The 24,914-nt window shown below is 39.3% G+C and overlaps 1 long non-coding RNA gene across 2 annotated transcripts; it reads left to right on the top strand.

Annotated features, from left to right (window-relative positions):
- Positions 1-7,349: 7,349 nt before the first annotated feature.
- On the top strand, positions 7,350-15,228 carry LOC149916292 (uncharacterized). Of its 2 annotated transcripts, none has more exons than XR_016470532.1 (2): positions 7,350-7,469; positions 14,940-15,228. It is a non-coding gene; the product is annotated as an uncharacterized LOC149916292 (long non-coding RNA). The 2 variants fall into 2 exon arrangements; XR_016470531.1 differs by having other exon boundaries at positions 14,936-15,228.
- The last annotated feature ends 9,686 nt before the right edge of the window (positions 15,229-24,914 follow it).

The following is a 24,914-nucleotide window of genomic DNA, read 5'->3' as shown; positions in this document are numbered from 1 at the left end:
AGGCCTCAGACTTTCACAGCTCCAAGACATAGATGTCTGATTACTTAAGCTTTATTTGAAATTAAATTCCAGCCTCAGGGGCATTTTGATAATAAATTCATTTAGGGAAGAATTTTCTTTCATAGACACAAACATCCTCTGCAGCCATGCTCTGTGCCTGTCTATCTGCACAGAAAATTTCAGGGTACTTTCCCCACATTTCTTCTTCCTGTATTCTGTTCTACAGTTTTCCTACCTGATTCACCACTTCTTTTGGCAGGTAATACCTTCCCGCACTTGACTTAGCTTTATTGCACTTCCAAGTTTTCCTCCAGCTAAGCATGTCTACATCACTCCTTAAATCTGCCTTGGAGGATGCCAGTACATCTGAGCCTCCTTTTCACCTCTTAATCTTAGTCTCTTTTTCATAGCAGTGCTGAGTGCTACCTGTAAAATCTCCTTGATGACTTTTTGTTGCTTCTCCCCAGCATCTCTCTTATTTGCAGGATGCAGAGAGAGGAATTAGAAAGGAAGCTGGAAGTGAGACACAGAGGGTTGACACTGGCTGAATCCGGGTTCTCACTGAGCACCATGGGTGGGGAGAAAGGAGGGTTCAAGAGAACTCATTGGTGAGTTTGGGCTGAGTCCTGATCCTGAGCTGATACTGGTCATATGTGGAGACAAAGAGAATTTCAGAAGAAATAGAGATTTTGCCTTCCTTGCAGAGAAAGAGGACAGGTAAATAGAATTTTAAAAATGAGGCTGAGAGAAGTGAGTAGCATTCTGCTGGCGTTCTTTCCCCGAGGAATCATTTCTGATCCTGTAGTTTTGTTTCTAACAAATTTAGACCATATTTTCCTGTTGCTGTATTTCAACCTTCATTTGATACCAGGCTACAGTGGCTTATAACAGTGATCAAAATGAATGTTGAATTCCCAAGGACTTTACTGAGGTTGCTGTACCCAACACTTCGAAAAGCATTTCAAAAAGGAGACTAAGGATTATTATTCCCATTTTATGGATACAGTGTAATATTATTGCAGACATCAAGACGAAGGATTGTCTTGCACGTATTTCTTGTACATAGGAAACCAAACAGAGAGGTGGAAATCTCAAGATAAAGGATATTCCAGCAAATTTGTAGACTGCTTCCAGCAAAAAGATAAGCGCTCCATCTTCTGTGGTTTGCCTCCACTTGATTTCACAGATTAACCTCGGCCAGGAAAAGGCAGAGAACATTGATGAAGGACTTGCAGGAGTTTTCCTTGTAGCTAAATTCTGCTATCAACCACTTCTCAGGAAATTTTGTTTACAGGGACCGGAGTTTAGCACTGCATTTGCATTCAATGATAATGATTTTCTTTTAGTCCAGCTGGGATAACTGCAAAGATAGTGGCCAACTGCAACTACATCGAAGGGAGAGTGCAAAACAGATTGCACTTCTATGGCAAGTGGAGCAGTGGGAAGGCAAAATGATCAAGAAAAATCCTCACTGTTAGAGCCATAACAAGGACTCTCGATTATGCAGGTTAAAATAACTTTGTGGCAGTGCTTTCTATCCACTTTTATTATCATTTCCAAGCAGGGCACCTTTTTTTTTTTTTTTTTTTTTTTAAGCAGGTAAAGCTTTGAAAAAATACCCCGGATCTTTAGATAGAATTGAATGTTCTGTGACTTTAAATGAAAGCTCCACTGTTGTTGGGCAAATAAATTTAAACCACTTAACATGGCAGAGAAGGTCAGGCAAGCTTATTATAGTGATCATAGCGTTACAGCTATTGCGATTGACCGCTGCTCTTTGGAATCACCAATAATCAGAGGCCGCAAGCTGTGTTTGCAGAGAAAGGTCATCATTCATTTTTTTCGAAGCATTAATATCTTTTGTTTGTTTGGCTCAACATGAAACAGGAATCGATAGAGGTAATTCACAGAGCAATTAGCCCCTCATCTGTCAAACGGTGTCTGGGTGTATTTAACAAAAAGACCTTTGGAAAGGTTTAAAAAGGAGGAAAGTGCCTGTACAATCAACAATTTATATTTTCTACATGACACATTGTGTATGTATCTGTGAAGAGAAGGGACCTTGGGACTAAAAAAATATACATAAAACATGCTGTAAATCTGTACTCAGACTTTGAAAACCCACAGTGAGACAAACTGTTAACTGACTTGGAAAAGTTTTCCATGCTGTTCTTAGCAAAGATAAAAATTTTCTACCCGAGGCTCGGGGAACAAGTTAGACAGTTGTTCAAAAACTTGTTGGATTAATTACATGAAAGAGAATGAGGCTGCCTGTAAAACATATGAGGGCAGAGACAGAGGCAAAAGGTCCCTTGCAGCCCTGCTCTTACAGTTCAGCGTATTTCAAGTCTCTCTCCTTTTTTTTCTTTCTTTCTTTTATTTTTTATTAATTTCCCAGAGATTTTTCTTTACTGGGACACTTGGGAGAGTTAGGAAAATGGAGAAAAAGCACAGAAATCAGAAGATAAGTTATTGCTCTGTTACACTTATGCAGTCTTTATATAAGCACTGGTGAACTCTCAAATTGGAGAGACTAAAGTGGTCTGGGAGGAAAAAGCTACAGTAGATCAAGGCCACTTTATTTCCGAATATGAGCGTTTCCCAAGGGATTTAATACACTTAAAAAGCTGGCTGTATAGTATCTGTGTTTGGTGGTAGAAGACTGGCAAGGAGCTCACAGACTATTAAAAGAAGGGTGTATTTTAGAGGTATCATAAAAGGTTTGGAGGTCGTCCCAGAAGTTCAGATGCTTATTCCAGATAAAAATTTGGCTATCTCAGCCTCCAAAGACTAAGTAGCTGGACTTTATTAGATGAATAACTGGAGGGTAAGTTTTTGCTCAGTTTTTTGTCTCATTGCTGAAATTCAATATAGCATCAGGGAGTTGGTGGAAGCTAAAACCTCCTCCAGAGTTCAGGACAGTTAAAGTGGATTTTTAAAGTCTCATCAGACAGCTTAGGACTTTTATTAATCGGTGCTTTCATATTCTTGCTGATTTTTCACCTTTCCTGGAGCATTAAAGTTTTTTCTTTATTTCTTTGTCTTCTGGACACAGAAAGTGCTGTGGAGGCCACCAATAGATAACATGGTTAGTTTTGCTTAATTGAAGCCCTAACTTGAATCTTTGGTGCTGTAGGCCTATGAAAATGCTCATACAATTCAGTATGTTTCTAGCACGAGGGAATACACCAAGGTCTTCAGTGATGGAAAGAAGGTGTGTTAAGTCATCTTTCCTACTATGTCAAGTTCTCATCATATTCCTTAAAGCATCAACCCTGTATCATTGTCAAAAGCACCAAAGAAACATGATGGAAAAGCAGTAAAAAACCCAAGATCTTAGGCACTCCTGATACTTCAAAGTTGCTTCTGGTTTCCGTTTATTTTCCTCTATCAGAGTCCTACTTGTTTTTAACCAAAATTTATGTGATTCTGTTTTGAGCCTTTTATTAACCAGAAATATTGGCTGAAATTGAGACTTACTTTATAGATGTTCATTTTAAACTGCAGTGAAATTGGGAGATTTTATTCATGACAACAAAAAGCCCATCAGCGATCACTGAAGCTTTTGTTAGATATTGTGAGAATAACATGAAAAATTCAAATGTTATTGTTCTAGCAAGAATGTGTTATTTCATTACGAAGAAACTGTAGACTAAAATATTCCAGCTATCTTTCCATTAGCAAGATCTTAGTTTTTTTTTTTAAATCTTCAAAATTCTATTTATATAGTGAACTACAAAATCATAAATGAATTGAATTTTGCTCTCTCAATCGATTTCCTACTTGTCTGATCACCATGTCACATTTCTAGTACTGCAACATTATTTGACAATGTGACAACAATATTTTACAATTTGTTTTGGAAGTTTCTCTGCTTCTTTGTTTTATTTTCCTCCTAGATACTGTCATAAGCTCCCAACAGCAATTCTGAGCTTCAGCTGAGAATAAAGCAAAAACCCTTTGTTAGTCCATACAGGCCTTTAACATAATGTTAGAAGCTAAACAGCCAATGAATTTTCTCGAGTATTCCACTAATTCATGACATATTTTATTTTGTGGTGCTGCTCAGATAGCTTGAGAAACTTCATAAAAAATACTTTCAAATTCGAGGACAATCAGTGGTCTGTGAGATTATGGCAGGTGGCCTTCAAAGTGCTGTTATCTTTGTGCTCAAACTTCTATTATCTCTGTGGTGTTTTTTCAATTAAAAGTTTGATTAAGTATGCTTGGTGGTTCATGACAAATCTGGAGTGCTGACACTGCTCCGTTTGCCCCCAGAGTGTGAGAACCTATGCTCTAGAAGAGGATTATATTCCTTTTGCTTTTAATAATGGTGAGTTAAATTCTTGCAGTGTCTTCTGTGATTCTTCTCTGATTTTATGAATCTATTCTTAGATTTAGCAAGATGGATAGGCTGCTGGGGACTGTGTTACTCTGTTATTGTCACTGAGGTAGGATAGTCCATCAGCAAAACACCTCTTAAATATCAGTCCTGGCTACCATCCAGTGAAAACCAAGACATGCTATTGAACAACACTTAGGACCAAATCTTTCTTCCTCCTCTGCCACCACTAAGCAAATTCGTTAAAGGTCTTGGCCTGTATTTAAAATAACATGAGCTTAAAGAACTTGCTGGTGTTTCATCTTAGAAGACATTAAGTGTTAGAGGAAAGGCCAAAAAAATTGTTGGCAGACCCTTCATCCAAGAAGTTCAAAGATGGTGTTGATACCTAAATGTCCAATCCATCCTTGCACATCTGTTTGCCAGGCAACTTGTCTGAAGAGCTGGGCAAGATTTTCAAAGAAGCAAATGGCAGAGAGATGCCTGACCAGCATTTGTGCGTTTGAAAAATCTACCTCCTTGTCTGCAGTGACATTTCCCTGAAAATTTACCATCAGCGGTAAGAATAAATGGTTTTGACAGTCACTCAACAACTGCAAGCAATTAGAACCATCTAGATCTGCACTGACTCTACATGCCACAGCATTTAAAACACCGTCAGTCAGTTTGTTAGCACTCCCACTGGTGAGCACAATCTCTGTCTCTATCTGTGAAACATTTCCAGGTAAGGCAGTTATGAATAATTGCTGTTTCAAACAAAGTTAAAAAAGAGGTGGAGACCTTTGTGCCTCACAAGATAAAGGGAAGACAGAGCACGAACAGTCAGCATAAACCAAAGAAGTTCAAGAGAGAAAGACAAAGCTCATTTAGTGGATTTGCAGTAGTATTTTTACACATTGCAGCAAGTCAGAACTGGAAATGAATGAGTTTAAGATATACTGTCATTCAAAAAAGAAACAAAGTAGTAATTGCTATTTGGCATCACGTTTTTGTTTATATTTATGACTGAGTTTCTTAAAAGGCAGACTTCCTATTCATGTGCAGGTTTCCTTAAATAGTTTTAAACAAAACAATTAAACTTTCATTCATGGATATAATCTAATAGGAAGGAATTCTTCTGTCACATTGTTTTATGCTCTTGATGAAGAAAATATACAAATTGGCTTTATAAATGTTTTAGGAAAATAAAACCCTATAGGACAGTAGCTCTAAAAGAATGACTCACGCTATATCCCTGAATGGTAAAAGATAGCAAATCTTTTTTTTTTTTTTTTTTTTTTTTTTTTTTTTTTTTTTTTGCAACTTCAGCAGCTGCATTTTCTTAGCTGGGAGCAACATATCTTGGAAATTAGAAAAGGGATATTTATCTCTGTTTTAAAAAGGCCCAGAGTACACCTGCTCTTTATCTCAAGGACCTGTCCAAGGGTAACTTCAAGACCAGTCTCGTTTTCCAGACTATTGGCAAATTTTCAAGTTTGACCTCAGGAAGAGTCAAGGGTATGTGCCCAGTTGCACCGAGCAAGCACAGCAGCTGGAAGTCAGTTTTCAGCCTTGTGCTGGACCATGGAGCATCCTGAGCTTACAAGTATTTCTGCAGTGACTCATAAAATAACAGAAGCTTAAGAAATTTGAATGGTCTGTCTTTGAGGACCGTAAATTTTAAAGGAAAGAGCAGACGAAGTGTAGAGATAGTAATGGAGTTTGGCACAGTAAACCTATAGCAGAGGCAAAAAGTGAACCAAATTCCAAGGCAGGGAATGTTACTGTGGTTGACTTAGGAGTAAGTAAAATTTTTCCAAAATCATTTTGGCTTTGAAATAGCATATTTTACTGAAGTGTTTCCAGTTAGTTGTGTAAGTATCAAGCCATGTCCTAAAATCTTGTATTCAAGTAAAAAGTGAATGATAGTATAGAGTAGCTTCTATGGTAAGCTCAGTAGATATTGGATAGAGAAGTACTTGGACCAAACCTCAGGCCTGGATTAGGAGAAAGCCACACTTGCTTTCTACTGGAGCCAGATTGGGTACTTCTGTACTGCCATTAGTGTGGAAATGCTTATGTAGATTGCTTTCAGAGCCTCCATGAAGCTCTACAGAGTTTAGGCCAGTCATTTATCAAGATCCTGGCAAATAAGGATTTCTTATTGCTAAATTTTTGTGGGCCTTCGTGTAATGAGTTATAGGCTGCAGCCAAATCTGCACAATAGGGTGTATTTTCAGAGAGATTCCTCTCTTTGGACTGGATTTTCAAAAGAACCTAAATGAGCTACACTTTTTTTCAGAGATTTGAGAGCATCTTTAAAAATGTCATTCTTTGAGGTATGGATTTCAGAAAATATTCAGGCTGATTTGAAGGATAAAGTGCTTCTCATAATAAATGCAGCATGGAGATTCTGCCCAGGCTTCTTTCTCTTTTAGTGAGTTGCCAGAATGTTCTCTCAAACTAAGATAGGACCCAGTGGGGTCTGGCTATCAGTTACCATCTACTACTTACTGCAAGGATAGAATGTTTTGCTTTGATTTGTTTTGGGTGTTGTTAGTTTTTGCTTGTTTTCTTTTTTAATTAATATTTTTAAAATAAAGATCTGTTAGAAGGACACTGTTAAATCACCTTTGGGGAGATTCAGGTTGGATGTTAGGAAATACTATTTTTCTGAAAGAGTGGCCAGGTGCTGGAATGGGCTGCCCAGGGGGGTGGCGGAATCACTGACCCTGCAGGTGTTCAGTATTTAGACAATGTGATGAAAGACATGGCTTAGTGAGAACTAATGGTAATAGGCAGGTGGTTGGATTGGATGATCTTGTAGGTCTTTTCCAACCTTGGTGATTCTCTAATGCTAAGACTTGTACTTCAGAATCTGCCATTTTGCTGTCACACTTCTCAAATTTATTACTGACCACTCATAAATAGTTGCTGTTAATGTTAGTTTAGTTAATGTCTTGTATGGGAACTGTTAGGTCACGGCCTGAACCAGTGATTGAGCACCTGGTGAAGGGGTGTAGCCAGCCCTGGGAGCACAGGTGGAAGCAATCTACCTCATTTAAGGGCTGGCAGCCACAAGGGAAGCTTTTCTACTTGGAGATCACCTTGTTTGGAGTGTTTGGTGAGCCTTGATCCCTGGGAAAGGGTAAGTGATTTCTTTCTTTGTTATCAGATTGCTACTGCTGCTTTTTTTGGATGATTCAGAACTGGTTTAAAGTAGCTGTATCTGCTGCCTCTTGTGCTTCTCCTGTGGACTCATTGGTTTTTAGTGCTCTGTTTTTGCTGAAGAATGGTGTGAATATCTGATACGTAAACAGAACTCGTTTTTCAGTTCCTCTGTTACAAAGTTATCATGGAATTTAACTTTTTATTAGCTTCATCTCTATCAGGCTACTGTTTTCATGCACACTTGTTTATGACTGTTATGAAACTTTCTTAAAGATGCCTCTCCTGCTCCTTCACCTATGAGGTCTTGATACCTTCCTCAAGCCCCTTCCCTCCCTTGCAGGTGTAATGTATCTGCTTTGAGATTTGATCTATCTACTCCCAGTTGGTATCTTGTGACAAATCACTTTTCTGTGTTATTGCCAAACATAGCTAAGTGAAAACATGCTTTGGGTGGGAAAGGAAATCTAGTTATAAGTTAAGTGAAAGCAAAATTAAGGACCTGCTAATAGAACTAGATTTTCTTGACATTTTTAGTCAATGCAAAAATAATTGTGGGAATGTAAAAGGTTTTTTATGGTCAATTATTCTTGTCTTCGTAAGTATCTATAATCATAACCACCTCTGAATAGGTAATAATCCTCAATGGGGAGAAGAGAAACTTCCCTGCAGGATCATAAGGAAGGTAAAACATTATCACATGCATGCATAAAATATATTAATATTGAGATGGTGCCATTGCTAAGGTCAGATGGTCAGACATCTTTTCTTCCCCTGAATATGTACCATTCCACCTTATTGGACTACTCACATCCAATTGCTCTTTGGCAACTACACGTGCACCTAAATGTTTCGGATAATAGGTATTACAGTATTAGGTAAAAGCTTCCTAGAAATTTCAAGCAATATCAAAAGAAGTGTAAACTGTAGAACAGGGAAGGTGGAGATGATGCCAGAAAGCTTTGAATGAGGTGTCATTTTGCATTTAGAAAGACAACTGAACAAGTTAAAATGAAAGAAAGGGGAAGATGCTTCCCCCAATGTTTTCAGCAGATGCTCTTTAAGGTTTATAAATTATTTCTTGGCAAAAAATGAGTTTCTCTTGGGTTCCAGGCACTGTTTATTATCTCAGAAGGAGACAAGGAGGAAAATATGATGAAAAACTCTTACAAGTTATGCTTATTTAAATGTAAAATCTTCCCATCAGCAGTGTAATGAGAATGCACTGTGCACCTCAGCCAGATGTTGACATGTTAGTTTTTTTTCACAAGGCCTTTCACCAAGTGAGGAGTATAATGAAATTTTCTGGGTGAAAATCCTCCTGGAATCTGAATGGAGTGACATTGTTATCCCACACATTGTGCCTGGGAAATCCAGATTACTCCTGGTAGTGAAAGGGGAAAGGGAAGCATGTTCTGTAAATAGGGAGCTTGAACCCAGATTCTCTGGCTGCCACCCAGATGTCTCTCAGTACAAATGGGCTCATCTGATCTCTCCAGTCAATTTTATTCTGGAAAGTAGCCAGTGGGCCTAGTTCATGACCCAGTGATGTCATTATAATTCATTTTTGCTCACCACCAAGCCTTCTGAACTTTCCATTTTACAATGGGTCTCTTTAATAAAGAAGGCAGTCATGAATAGAATTCATAAGCACTCCTAATGATTTATAATCTTTTTCTTTTAATCTTTAAAATGGACAATCCTGCCTTCTCTATCAAAACTGCTTAGGGAGGTTTATTTCTTCTGTCATAAAACACTATAGTTTTTATAGGTAAAACGAATACTATTGCCACCTACTTAAAAAGGGGAGCTCTTGTGAATATCAGAAGTCCTCTTCTGATTCAGCAGCAGGCATTTACTGTAATAAAGCGGTGGTTATTCTATCAGAGGTTGTCTGGTTATGGCAAAGGTGTGGAGCCTTTTATTGGAGTGACGGGAGAGCTTTCCATCATCACTGAGGTTTTGCGGCTTGCATGGCACGATGCGAGCGTGCCGGAGGAGACCCAAACACCTGTGGCATGTGTAACCCACAGCCTGTACCTGCACAAACAAGACATTGCTGAACTTGGCTCCAGCGCCCTCCCTAAGCCTTGCCTCGTTGAACTTGTTTAACCCCTCCCAGCTAAAATAAACTTTCCTGAAATTACTTCACTTATCCTCGGCATGGATCTTTTCACCCCTGGGTTGTAGGAGCTGAGTGGATGATCAATGCATTTGCAGCCTGCACTGTAATTTAACTTGCTGTGTCTGACAGGAGATGTGGAATTGCTAAAGAGAGGCTTTACTTGTAATCTTCTTATCATCTTATCCTGGAGTGTTTGTGAAGGGGGAGGCCTTTCCAGCAGGGACTCGGAGTTGAGGGTTAATGCTGAGAAAGAGAAATTGCCCTGTAGTGCGGCTGACTCGGTGACCTGATAAAACATGCTCTGGACAGCTCATGAACTCTAGCCTCTGACTACACGCTGCACTCGGGCTTCCTGCACTAACATCACTTGCCTTCCTTCCATAAGCTCATTAAGAAAAATCACTGGCTGTAAATATGATGAGGAAGGGGAGAGAAAAAAAAAAAGGAAATCTTTTCTCTCTCGTTTTTTTTCTTTTTCATCACTGATGCTATTTCAGATCTTCTTGTCTGAGCAATAATTAGTGCATGCCTTGTGTGATTAATGAAAATGAAATTAATTGCTCGGCAATACTAAAAGCTAGAAGAAGGCGAGGGAGAAAAGGTACAGGAAGTCAGGTACCATAGATCCTAGAAAGGGGACCTAAGTTAAGTAATTGAAGGAACGGAGAGAACGTGGGGACTGAAAAGAGAGGCAGGAGTTTAGAGGTGTTGAGAGTGATGAAAGAGAAGAGATGCACTGGATGTATTGGAAACTCAGGTGTCTGGATATGAAAAAAGAATTGCTGACTTCTAACTGGAGCTGTGCAATACAGTTGTTGCATCAGCTAAATTGCTTCTTTGAGGACTGAGCAGAAGAAAGGGAATGGTCCTGCCAAGATCCTGATGCCATCTGTGGAAACCTTCTATTTCTTTTACAAAGAGCTGGATAAAGCTCTAGGAGAAGGGAAGTAAGAGTGACCAGTAGGAGAAACTGCAGAGACAGCTAGTAAAGTGGAGAGGGAAGGAGAAGTGGGATTTGAGGATTAATCAAGAAGCTAATGGTAAGCAGTGACAAGCCATGAAAACCAGTTTTTGTAGCAGAACATCCTGCAGACATAAGTGAAATGTCTTAAAGCTTTCACATGCAGTCGTACTGTAAAGTTGATAATCCTACAGAAGCGCGTGGAATTAATTAAAACTCCTTTAAAGGGCTATTAAGGGGAATTCCAACTTCTTTACTGTCTGAGTGCTGTTTCACACAGTTGTTATTGATTAGATTTGAGTTGTAAAGTGGTTTGTAAGAATTAGGGAAGGGCAAATGGTTTAGAAATAGACACGGTGGGTGTTCAGACTGGAGCAGACCAAACTTAAATAGTTATGGTTACTGTATTATTATACATTTCTCTCATTAGAGAGAGGAAGAGAGAAGGAAAAACAACTCCATTGAGTGAACCTCAGAGAAATCTTCCAATAAGTCCTTTCCCGCATCTGAGATTTTTTTTCTTGTAGGAAGAGGCTGTCAGATCTGAAGTCTGCAGAGCTTTGGCTGTGAGCTTCATGCAATGCATGTGGCCCACCAAACCATAGGTGCCTGTGATAGGAAATGTACTCCTAGGTGAGTCTGCTTCTGATCCTAGACTTAGTCTGGTTTAATTACTACCAGGTTTGATATAGAAATCACTCAATCCTCAGTGTGAAGAGTTCTTCATAAAGGGGTGGTTAGCTGTCAGTGAATGGGATCTGTGTACAGGATAAATATGTAGCTAAGTTTATTGTATATATAAATGCAAGTAAAAGTTTAGGAAGCATAAGACTTTCAAAACATAGTACTACCAAGCTGCCTTGTGCAGATTTAGCCATTTTCTTCCTCATCTTGTGACTTCAAGCTGAGCTGCTGAAATACCTCCTATAAGTCCAAAGAAAATAGAGTAACAAGTGTCATATGATGAATCACCTCTCCTTTGCTAACCTAAGAAAACTTTTGTGGTATATTCTTGTTTCCCTTCTTTTATACATAGATATTACACAATATGTCTGTGCAAGGAGTGCTTTGGTTAAGTACAATTCACAGCTACTAGAGGCAGCTTTGATGCACAATAATAAAATTAATTTATTAATCATTTTTTAAAACTGATTTAGCAGTTTGCTTCTCCATTCCCTTATAAGAAAATTGTTTCAAGAACATATCTTTTCTAATAATTAGTAACTTTATTCTAATTTCAAGCCTTAGGGTGCATGAAGTTAGGCTATCCTCTTTTTCTTGTAAGACTGTTTATCCAGCAGGATTTCAAGTACGTAAGAACAGCTGTCCCTATGTATCCTAAGAGACATCCTAAGTTGCTTACAATGTGTGAAGTCATGGGGAAGCAGCCTTCCTTCTTTCTAATGCAGCAAAATACAGAGTAGATGCACAGGTGGTCTTATGAGAATAGACTTTGTGCCCAAGCTTAGGTGCAACCCAATGCTGAACTTACCCTTGGATTCTGACAGAGCAAGTCATACACGAATGCAAGATTTAGGGTAAAGGAATGCTGACCTGTTTATGACTTCAAGGAAGAAGTAAATTCGGAGTAGTGGGAAATATTGCAATCTGTCAGTCTGATTACCAACCCACACTTTTCTGTGCATTTCAACCATCACTACCAGCAACAATCCATCTTGTATCATGACCCTAACCTTGTTATCTTTCAAGGTTTTGAGACATGGGGTGCTCAGAGAACTTTCTCTTTCTGGATCCCCATGACAAGAGCTGTTCTTTTTCTTCCCCCTCATCCATCATATTTCACAGAAGATCCTTAAATACATCTAGAGTTTGCAAAGCTACCAGTTTTTTGCTTTACAAGTATTTATGTTGCAAACAAAAAAACCTGATGCTAAAATCTCACCATTCCTTTTGGCGAAAACTGAAATAATTGCTTAGTGGAAGAAACTGTGAATTTTCACAGTTTTATTCTGGGACTGAATTTTGGCCATTTTTGCAGTGTTTTTTTATATGTGTGCCTGCTTTCAGGCCTGGAGGAAACACACCTCTTATTTAACTGGAAGTCATGAAAAACTTTCAGGCAAAATGACCCAAACCACTTTGATTTTCATAAATCTGATTGTTTTGACCTTTGCTGCCAGTGATTGAAAAGCACAGAATTTGAATTAGAGGCTCTACAGATTCTGGGTGTTGGAGTTGTTGAGTTGCCCCAGATGACCAAGCAGTTCCTGCTTCCTCGTGACAAATGGTGCTGTCTTCTATTCTTTTGATAACTTTTTAGTTGGGATGTATTTTTAAGGCAAGTTAGAGTTTAAAAAGTCACCTTAATTTTCACAGAAATTCGAAGTTATCCTCAATTAAGAAGAAATCAGGAACTCCTTGTGTCTAGGAGAGCTGTCTGGTAGCATTTCCAGAGCACAGTAGCATTCTGAAGACAAAATCACCCAAAGAAGGGACCACAAAATTAATCTAAGCTGGTGCATTAGATAGCACTTGCTTGACATTTGCTACTGCTTTCAGGCCTAATAGAGAGATTTTTACCTGTATTTGCCTATTCAACATATCAGCCCTCAGCCAATTTTGGAAATTATTTCTGATTTATGTCTCTCATTCTGGCGAGTGTCGCCTCAACCTGTCAATTATCCTTCAAAGCAAATGCTAAGTGAATGCTAGCTGGGTAAAATTAATAAACGGAACCTTTACTTTAAAAAAAAAAAAAAAGCATGAAGACAGACTTATGAAAGGGATAATTCAGCCAAGCTTTAACTCAATTGCTGCTGATGATATTTTATGGAGAAGGTGCTTGGGGGGGGGGGGGGAAACCATACAAAGGGCAAGGAGTCTGAGGGCAGCATAGGTTTTTAGTATCTCCCCCTGTAAAGCTTCTCAAGGTGCCCACTGCTCCTTATCTTGAGTTTTCCTTGGCACTACACAATCATCTTGAAATGCAGAAAACCTTTTCTTTGCCCTCTGACTCATCCAAAACACTCTCAATCCAGAGCAAAGAGCTGTGATGAGTTTTCATGGTTGCACTTCACACTGCACTTTTGCCCCACTGAAATACTACCTGCCTCATGCAGAAATAATGTCAGAATATCCTTTGTCTGTTTGTGTTGGGAAGATGATAATGATTTGTAGGGAAACATAAGGATCAGTACATAACACATCAGGAGATTTGTGGCAAATTCCTGAGCCTACAGCATGAATGCGTGACTGCACCAGGCACCATTTGGGTGGGAAAGCTGTTCTAAAAATGTCTAACTACTGCATGTGGGAGATAATACAGATCCTTCAGTCCATCTCCTGTCTGCATAATGCTTAATTTTTTATCTAACTTGTTTAGAAACCTTGTGATAGTGCAGAAGTTCTTTGTCCTCATTTGGGAAATACCAAAAGTCTTGTCCACAGTCACTCAAAGACTATATCATTTCATTGATCATCTTATTCTGAGTTTTTGTTTGCTGGACTATTTCTGGAAGAATGCAAGCCTTATAAAAAGCCTGCCTGATCTAAAGGGAAGTATTGAACCGGGTCCAAGGGAGGTCTGAGACATTCTTTTGGTTGCAAATATTTCATTCATCCAATCAATGAGACAATAATGGCATGTGATGAAAGCCTGGCAACTGAGAACTAGGTGTCCCGTCTTGACTTTCAGTTGGATTAAAATATCATTTCCTGTAAAGATTAAGTCTTTCTATTTGAAGTATTTGGGTAGATCATAAGGAGATACCCAACATGAAATACAGTCATGTTTATAAGAAGTTACCATGTATGCACAATCAAACAGTGCATAGCCAATTCATTCTTCCTCCAACAGTGACGTGATCCTTGATGTTAAAGATATGATTACAAGAAGAGTCAAATAGCTAATATTTTTCATTTATTTCAAACAGAAAATTGTTATGAAATTGTGCCTCAAAATGTTGGTGTTCTACTATGTATAATTTTATAAAATTCATTGCAGATGTGAAGTCAATGAAATGAGTTTTTTATCCTAGAACTGTACTGGGATATTAACTTCGGAAGGCATTTTAGTTCTGCATTTCTCTCAAAAATTGATTTCTTGCATCACAGAAGAAAAACAGAAGATATATATATATCTATACAAACACTTATGTATGCATTTCCTACATTTTCACTTTGGAATCTTTTACAGTTCTTTTCTTAACTGTCCGTTTTTAAACTGCTGTGTGAAATAGATTACTGAAGGCATCAGTCTCTGGTCTGAGCAGACACTAGTGATCTTCTTGGTTTTGTTTTGTGGTGTGTTTTTTGTAAGGCTGTGTCTGACTTCATGACCTCCAGACTTAGGTGTTAGATTTATACTATTTGCTTTTTTTTTTTTCCCCTCTTTGGGAAGCCAGGATCACAGATGTGGAAGTACCCAGATGGCCTGAGCTCCAGAGGTGTTGAATACCAGCAACACAAAGTGAATTTTAATAGGACTTGGGACAGTTCAACACTTCTCATTATCAGACTGAATATTTCCTTGATGTATGTGAAGCTGGATTGTGTTTCTTTTTTTTATTTGACCTGTTCATCAGATGAAATTACCTTGCATAATTAAGAACATTTTATTTCACTCGCTTTAGTGTAAGAAATACCTCATTTTCTTATATGATGGGGGTAAGAATTCACAGGAACCGGGGGGGGGGGGGAAAAAAGGAAAAACCTGCTCTAGTTTCACTTCTCACCAGGGAAAGCACTGACTATTCAACTGGTCCATCTGCTTGAGAGAAGCCTCCACGTGGCTCTTCCTTGCATGAGAGAATCCTTATGTTACTCCGTTTGGATCAATCATTTCTCATTTGGGGACCAGCAAAGCCCTGTGTAAAGTGTGGTTCAAATCAAGTGGCTCCTGCCGCAATACTAAAGCAAGGCTGTCTGCATCTGAATGTTTATACTGTGTCCATATGGGTTAGGAATGTCTTATTTGGGGCCTGGCTATGTCACAATTGCGTCATCTTCCTTCAAGGGAAGGGGGGGGGGGGAAAAAAAGTCTGGTTGGGTGTCAGAAACCTATATAATTAAAAGGCAGGAGTTCAGTGTTCGATGACACAATGGTGAAATGCCCTGTTTTTCTGCAGCCTCAGGCTATTGAACCACAAATAAATCCCATTTTAATGAAAGAAATCTTATTTTGTCTACAAAAATCTCAAAGTTCAGGAACATAATGAGCGTATAGAGAAACCTCACATCATCCTGACTGTGCAGGGGTTTGCCTGTACACTCTCATATAATTATATACAGACCGCATATGTACCTTTACCACAGGCAGCTGGAGAGAAACGAGCAACAGTCCTACAGTCAAAGAGAGTCAAGAACCACAGGCTGTACATTTTTTTTATGTGACTGTTACACTGAGCAACCTCCTTTAATTTTTCCATTCTTTCATTTTAACAAAGGCTTGAACATTTCTCCATTGATTCGCCAATTCCACAGAGAGACAGAGAGGGAGGGAATAAGTGAGGGGTGGGAGTTGATTTCCAATATTATGTAAAACATTTGGTTTAACGAAGCAAGCTGGAAAGGGGGATTAAAAAAAAAAAAACCCTTTAGGAAAATAGTTTTCTATTGAAATCAGTGTATAAAGTAGGTCCCACTGGGAATATGTTTTCTCAAAGCTAAATTTTTAAACTCTTTCTACACTTCCCATGCCACTTGTCAGCAGAGAAATGAAAGGCAAAAAAATAACCCTTGGGGTTTCACAGCTTTGCACGTTGAAGAAATGAGGGATCGCTCTATGGTTATCAGAATTCAGCATTTCTTGTAGAGGAAGGATCTGGCATCCTTCAGACTGTTCCACACTTGTGGACATAATGACTGGAAAGATTAATTTATTGCGGCATTATTTCTGCAGTTTTGGAGAATTTTTGCGGTGCTTTGTTTTCGGTTTCATTACTAGAAGCCACTGGGCGATCCCACACTCTGTCCTGCGTTGTGTGCATTTTGCACATATCATAGTCACACACTTAATTATCTGCAGCCTAACGGGAGCCACCCTCCTCGCACTGCTGTGGAGGACTCGGCCACTGAGACAATTGTAACAATATGAAACCATTAACTCAGACTACCAGATTGGCAAGGGCCAACTGTTCCAAAAGCGCTGAATGTGGGTCTGAGTCACAGTAAAATAAAGAAACGGCTCTAGGGAAGATGGGAAACAATGCGGGCAATGCTGCTAGAACATCGCGCATCTCCTCGGAAGGAGAAGTTTGCAGTTCTCATTGTTAAACTTGACAGGTCTCACCCCTAAAGCCGATGATTTAATACGATGCTAATAGTCCCTGAGCAGCAGGCTCCTCCCTTGCATAAAAATACCCCAGCACTATTGGTATCACCTCTGCAAACATGTAGATTGCTGTGCATGAACATGCAGAAGTATTCCCTCCTCTTAGCAAATCCTGGCGTGGCAGAGGTGAGCGCTCAGGGAGCCTATGAGAACATTTTGCTTTGCGTCAGTCTGTAAGAGGCTTCAGCCTTCTTCAGCAGAGGCTTCAGTTTTGATCAGCTGTCTGGCAAAGCCACAAGTTTTGCACAATTTTTCCTCATAGCCATAAATAACACAAAGCGCTCTCCTAATGTGGCCCAGATTTAAGGACAGGCTTACACAATGTATTTTGTGAATGCTTCTATCAGATGCGTGTGTGCTTGGCACGTATTGCGTACCTGATGAAGCAATGATGCAGATGCAATATATCTGTAATAGCTATGCTAAGAAACTTGTGTTATTGGGATTCTAAGGATTACTGTGGTGAAACCAGCACTTCTTTCTTTATCTTTCTCTCAGGTTCTTTATTTTCTATATTTTTTTTTCAGAGGTGTTTGTCTATTTATATTTGAGTGTCTGAATAGAAAGATCAAAATATAAACACTAAAATATTAAAAACAATAGCATTAACTTCTGAGTTATAATTCATCAAGTTTTTATTCTTTATAAACACAAAAGCTTGCATCGGTTTTCTGTTTTTCTGAGGACTTTGCCAGTTTCTGGATATTTCTGGGGTCTACTGCAGCAGACATTACAGTTAATTAGATGTTACTGGTGCATCATCTTATCATAGAAAAGCATTTTCTGGAATAAAAAGTGAAATTGACAGCATTGTTGATTAATCCTAATTATTGCCCTGGAAGTGCTGCATGGGGTAAAGAATCCTTTACCTATTGCAGACCGCTTTGGTGGGCAGTCAGTTAAATAGAATTTCCCATTCTGTGTCCCAGGGATTTTTAGAGACAGTGGTTTTGGAGTAATCAGATGTATCTTGGGACCTCAGCATGAGTGCATGTGGCTTACTGGCACATGCTATGTCTTTGCTGAACTGCATCATACTATTTTAGCATCATGGCAGCGATCAGCAGTGCCTTCCTGTCTGCCTTTGGAAATGCTGCTTTATAAATTAATGGGTAGGTCAGCTTGGATACATAATTTATGTGCCTAGTCATACACACTTCTTAGGACTATCTCCTGTGTAGCTGGAGCTAAGCTTGGGGCAGAACGCTGCCTTGTGATTCCTGTATGCAATTCCCAGAGGATAGGCAGAGTTGTGTCCCTGAAAAAATTTGGCTTATGGTATGCATCGTTGAATTCTGTAAAGCCCCACTTAGAGTGGAAGGAAGAACACGAGCAGACCATGTTTCAACTTGAAACGGTGTGAAAACAGTGATTCCTTTGACGTGGGATGCCTGCCTTGACTGACACTCATTGGTGAGGAAAGTTATGGGCCGTACCGTATGGAAATGTTACTCTCCAACACCGAAGTTGGTTGAGAAACTTTTTCTTGCTTTTCGTTCCAAAATGTATGCAAAAGAATTGGAGGTTTCCTGCCCACTGTAAGCCAGAAGGAATGGAAAGCAGGTATTTATTCACATGTTACTCAGCTGCTCGTTTGCGAATAGGGGGGCCATGTTTTCATAGACCATGTTTCATAGGCAGCATGTGTTCAATAAAACGTTTGTACACTTGCCAAAAATCAGGCTGCCAGAGTGATTTTCATGGATTGTGTCAGCAAATGTTATTAGCAAATTGTGTAGTTAACCTGGTGTAAGACTTTTATTACTGCTGGGTATACTTACATATCAAAAAGCTTCTGATCCCCGCCCACTCTAAGCCTTCGGCAAAGAGAATCTGTAGTTTTTTTAAGAGACCGTGTTTACAGCTAACTAGCATTGTTCCTAATCCTGTAAAGTCTATGTGGGAGAGAACCCCATCAGTTTCAGTCTTAATTAGTTTTGGCAATTAGTTCTCCTGGAAAGGACCATGAACAAGGTCCAGGAGGCTTCTCAATGCATTATTCCTCTTCAGAAATGAGCCTTCCTCTGGCTGTGTGAACCTTTGCAGGCATGAAAACAGGAGGGGAAAAAAAAAAAAAAAGCAGTATAAGTCACTACAGATATTGCCAGCCTGACTGAACAAGAAGTTGGACTGTGGAAAAGCATGGTGAGAAAGCTGTTAGGCTACAAAGGAGTAATCTGTGGCTATTTTGTCTATACGGAATTAGAACAAAAAAGCTGTGCAGTACATCAAAGGCTCCATAAGTGGGGACTAAATTTTTTCTTATTTGGCATTGTGTTAGTAATTATTAATTTAGGGAAGAAGGGAAAATGTAATGATGTATCCTGAGAGAAAACTATACATCATCATTGGTAATTCAGATTTTAATTTTTTTTAATTAATTTTTTTTTTTAAAAAAAAGGTTTGTACTCTTATTGCATTGTGAATTATTTAAAACTCAAAGAAGCTTAAATGTCCCAGTTACCTGTTAGATAGCTCTGTTGGCTGGGGAAGACAAATGCGTGATGTGGGGTCTGTTAGGAGGAGTTGAAATAATTATTTCCTTTTGTTGTAGTGCTGAGCTCTGAATTCAACAGCATTAGAGGCTGACTGTCATTATACACCTGGAAATACTCTGTTCTGAATCACTGGATGTACTTTGCTCCAAGCTGTCCAGTATAAATACATAGGCAAATCCACCTGAGCTTTCTTGTGTGTTTATTTTAAGCAACACAGAATTTTCTGGGGAACCAAACAACATGAATGTCTTCAGATATTTTGCCTCTTGAGCTCAACTGCTTGTTATTTCTTGGTGTCCTGATTCCAAGGGCCTTTAGTATAGGTCACTGAGAGAGAAACACTTGTTATAATATCTGATGGGCATGTGATGAGGAATGCGTCTTTCTGAATTGCACTTCTCATAAAAGTCATGATGCTGGCAGGCTTGAATAATTTATTTTGGGTAATATTGGGAAGCAGTGCTGTTGGATTTTCACCAAATTCTCTCAAAATCAGGCTGGATTTCAGTGGATCCCCATCCGTGAAGAAGTCATTGGCCCCAGTGCATCAGGTACCTATAAAACCAAATGTTGAGTAAACTTCCTGTAAACTGCCTGATTTTAATAGGATTTGTTCAAAATTTCTTGCAGTAAAATAAAATATAATAATAATAATTAAAATTAGCAGATGTATTAGCACTTTACAAGAGAATCGCATTTAAGTCGCTTACAAATCATACGATGCCATAGAAACTTAGGTTTAGTGGTTAAAAGTAAATTAGTCATTTTAGCCACAAACCACCAGAAGAAGATAATTACAAGGTCTTGCTATGGAAGACATGGTAATTTTCTGAATGTGGGATGAGTAGTTCCATTGGTGCTGTGCTCGTCAAGGAACCCCTGGCTGACATGTGGTGCTTGTTGCATGGAAGGTTGGGTTAAGAACCTTGCTTTGGTGGCTGTATTTTAAAATAGACAGTAAGAAAATAAGATGTTGGATATAAGATAGAAAGGAGAAGTGAGAAGAGAATGTTTGGAAATTATTGCTGGCTCTTTGCTCCCTGGTGTTGCCTCAAGGTGTCTCCCAGGCCTTCCTGATGGAAGAATGTTTTGGACTGTTCATCAGGCTTGAGTGGGAAATGGTTAATCCATCACCAAATGGTTAATACATCACCAAGAACTGCAGTGTGTGTGGAATAAAAGCTATATGCTCTGCCGATCCGCCACCAAGAACATGCTCTGTATTAAACATTTAATCATATTACTGCTCCCAAAGCCATCGGAGCCAATTTAATCAAGTTGTATCATGGACGTGGTGTTATTGTTTTTAATGCCTATTAGGAAAATAAAAGTTAGCACTTATTAAATGAGGATCCTCTTGCATGTTGATTGCTGTGCTAATTTCTTGCTGATAATACCTCGTTTTATCCTCAGTTAGAAGAATGTTGGTTTTTTTTTGTCAAGTTTCTCAGCAAAGGTTCTCAGCTGCAGGGTCTTAAATATCAGCTGCACATGGGAAATGAAAAATAAAAATAGAACCTTGTTCTTCTCTTGCTTGTACCAATACCAAGTCAGAACAAGCACAATAAAGTCAATGGAGCTACTATTTCAGTGTAAAATGAATGGATGTCAGTGTGACAGAGAGAGGATAAGGTATGTCCATCCATTTTTTCTCTGGCAATAACTATATTATCACTCTGTTGCAAGGAGGTATGCAGAACATAACAGAGAGACATACAAAACAAACAAAATGTGCTGGAGTTGAATTTTTGAAGGTGGTGCATTTATCTGCTAAAAATCACCTGGAGGCTTTCAGGAGGAAAAAAAAAAGGGTTTTGATAGAGTGGTGACCTGAGAGGTGAGGGTGGGAGTGCACACATATATATGAAGAAACTGGAAACAGATCTGATATGAAGGGAGGAAAAAAAAGGTGTTGCGTTTGGTTTGAAGCATAGGTGACTAGAACCAATTCTTGTTATTCCTCTGCACTGAGGTATGATGGATCTCTGAAGGGTTATTAAATATATGAGCTGAATTCATGAAGTTTATATGTTGGGCATCCCAATGTACTCATGGGAAAATGATCCCACTTTTTCAGTCATGCTTAATGAGAAAGGAAAGAAAGATGACCCAAATATTAATTAATCATCACAGAAGATCAAGATGAAGTACTCTCCTTCCCAGCTTCAATTGGATAAATGAATGAGGTAGATACTGTGCTTTTTTGGAAGCATCAGTTAAAGGATGCTACCGAGACAGGGAACGTGTTTTGATGAGCCAGTGCTTTCCTTCATTAAAGCAGATTCTCTGTTGTTAAATAAAATGCTTTGGCAACAGCATGAACAAGATATACCACACTTTCAGTGTTTACCATCACAGGAGTAGCAATTGCAGTGATACTTGAAGGATTAGTATTTTTCTCCCTTTCTTCTTGAATCTAATTTGAAGTTGAAAGAAGGTTTTGGAATAGTAACAGAGCAACAGTAACCGCTGCGTCTATTCAGCTTACACCCAAATAAAATGGTTCATTTCAGCTAAGTACAATATCATGCAATGCTGGTTAGTTTAAATGCTTTGTTTAGAGAGGTTTTTTGCTTAAAAAAAATTATACAGATACTGCTGAATGAGCAGTTAGGAAACACATGTTTCCGAACTGCAGTTACAAGTATTGTAAAATATGATTGATACCATATGCTTTCATTCTTTTATTTTCTGCTTTTTTTTAAATGCAAATTAATTTTTGAAAAAGATTTCATGCTATTTCTATATTTCAAAATTATTATTAATAATTAAGAAATGGTCTGAGCCATGTGGTGCCAGAGGTTATTGCTCCGTTCTGCCACTAAATAGACCCAGGTTGTATTTTGGGTGGAACATTTGATTCCCTGGGGCTGGAGGCTGCTTTGTCAGCCAGCTGGTGGCCAAGTGTTTGAGCCAATTTCAACCAATTAGTTGAGTCCTCCCATCCGGTGGCTGGACTCTTCTGGTGTGTATGTCTTGCACACAGCTGAGATGTGAATCGGAACCATTCTATGAGGGTTGCTCTGAAAGTAACGCCTCCTACTTCATGATATTGGCCCACAATGTCAGAGGTGGATGATGCTGGTATGGCAGTAGAGGCTGAACCTTCCTGTGCCCATATAGTATTACATTATCTCTGTGCAACAGATGGCAGCAGAGGAGCAGTCTGACAAAATGACATCTAACATGGAAGAGAGTATGAAAGCAAAGGTGTGTCACTGAATTCTCCATGCGGGGAAAATGACATACACTGGCATTCATCAATGCTTTCTGAATGTTTGTAGAGATCTAACAGTGGGTGTCAACTCAGTGAGGTGGTGGGTGATGTGGAAGACACCCATATTCTCAGTGGTCATGTGGGATTTAACGAGTGTGGCATGCAGACTTGTCTTCATCACTGGCAAAAATGTACAGCTAATGGTGATGACTGTATTTTGTAGCTGAGAATTTGCTCTATCAAATAGTCCTATTGTGCTCTTTGTATCTCTTGTCTTCCAGTTTCTATGGAAAAAATAAGATGCATTACTTTCAGCGCTACCTACTTTATATGTGGCTGTACTGCCAGGATAGCCAGAGGACTTGCACGGGCGTATAATAGATTTGTGGCTGGTTCTTCTGATATGGTGGAGTAATGGAGATGGTTAGGTCACTCTGGGGCAACCCTTGGAAGAAAAGGTCTGTTTGAAATCCAGAAAAAGCCAATGGAATTTTGAAGGGGTTATAAACTGGAGGTGAGAAGACGTTAAAGTGTTGGGTTTTTTGAAGAAGACTGGTAGAACTAGTCAGAACTTTTAATTCAGGACAAATATGGCCAGTATTTTTAATGCACTGATATTCAAACTGCTTGGGTGCTTCTTTAGAGACAGTATCATCTAGCAAAAAATCATTGTGCACACCTCCATGAGCTCCAAGCCTTTGAGAGGCTATACTGATATTGACCCAAACAGAAGGAAGATGTAGAGCTCACAACACTGGTGCAAACCAAGCTACAGCTTCACTTCAGTTTTACAGAAAATCTGACACTAGGGTTCCTAGTACCAAGAGAAAACTCTGGCTACATAATAAAACATGCTGCCCTTCCATAAATTTTTCCCCACTGACTTTTTTTTTTTTCCTTTTTAAAACATATTCAAGTGTCACGGCTTAACTCTGTCCTGCCAGGCTTTTTGCCAGTGCAGATATTGTCTGCTCATGCCACTCTTACTTTAAGCCAGATCAGATATTGTCTGTCTAGACACAGCCAGTGTAAATCTGGCAGAAACTCCATGTTGTGCATCCTGGTTAGTCTGACAGAGATCGGGCTGTGTGTATCTGCCCAATCTGAATTAAGCTGTTACTGCTGGATGATCAGTCAGCTCAGAAACATGCTGCTAATGACAGCAGGATGACGGTCAGCCTCTGAAAGGAGCAGAAACTTGGCCTCCCCCTTCCCCTGTCAAAATCTAATATTAATAGGGGAAACTCTTTTAAAAGCCAATGGTATAAGTACAAATGCAAATCTTATCTTTGCCTTGTTATTTTAATATTTCATTTCCTTCTTTCCATATGAATTCAGCAACTCTATTATAGCCAACTGTCAGAGGCATGTGGGAAAGAGGAGGTGGTGGGAATAAAGTAGTTATATTTATTAGAATAGTGGGAACTGCTGTGGAAATGGCCTCCCCATCACCACTGTATGCTGCTGTTTTACCTTTAGTATGTTTGGGTCAGCAAAGAAATACCAAGTTAAGGAACTCGAGGGTACAGGCAGACTGTTGTGAACTAAAATATTTAAAAGCATTTCACATCTATTTTACTTCCCCTGCAATTCCCTGTCATTACTGTTCTTTTCTATGTCAAAAGGAATGATATGAAGGAAATAGAATTCTTTTGGAAAGTTTTTCTAAAAATGTTTGTGTAGCACTGTAATAAGTTCCCCTATGCTAAATGTTACCTATATGGCTGCACTCCTTGTGAGGCTGATGCCTTTAATCCATGTGTTGCTGCAGCGTCATCTTGTTCTGAGAGTGTCTAATATTGCCAGAGCAATAAAACACAAACCAAAAGTGCAATGCTGGGAAAAATACCCAGGAGCATCCTGGGGATGCTGTCTTCCAGAAGTTTGTTTCTGTTATAAGAAGAAGATGTGGCTGGGATCCACACACCAGGCTGTTCAAGAGGGACATTCTCTGGGCAGTGAAAGGAAGAGCTGGGTCTCATTGGAAATTCGTCTCATCCTCCCTCCACCCCATTCCTCCACCCCCTCGTTTCTCTCTGAGAGCTCCTCGCCTTTGTTTATGTTCGAGGTGACAAGACACAAACCAGAAGTGGGAACAGGAGTGAGCGAGGCTGAGTGTGCAGGGCTGTGCTGGAAGTGGCGGGCTGTGATTCCAGCACATGCATTTGGCATTTGGCAATACACCGCCTCTTCAGCCTATGCTCTGTGTGGATTCCAAGGGGATGATTCATCCTGACAAGGGAGCCCATTGCTTTTTTAATGCCGAGCATTTACTCTGCAAAACGTGAGAGACAAGAGGGAAGGTCCATTTCTTCCTGATATTTGGGAAGAA

Source organism: Phasianus colchicus, chromosome 12 (genome assembly GCF_987193195.1).
Source record: "Phasianus colchicus chromosome 12, bPhaCol1.hap1.1, whole genome shotgun sequence".
Classification (NCBI taxonomy): Eukaryota; Metazoa; Chordata; class Aves; order Galliformes; family Phasianidae; genus Phasianus; species Phasianus colchicus.
This window is presented reverse-complemented; position numbering and strand designations above follow the sequence as displayed.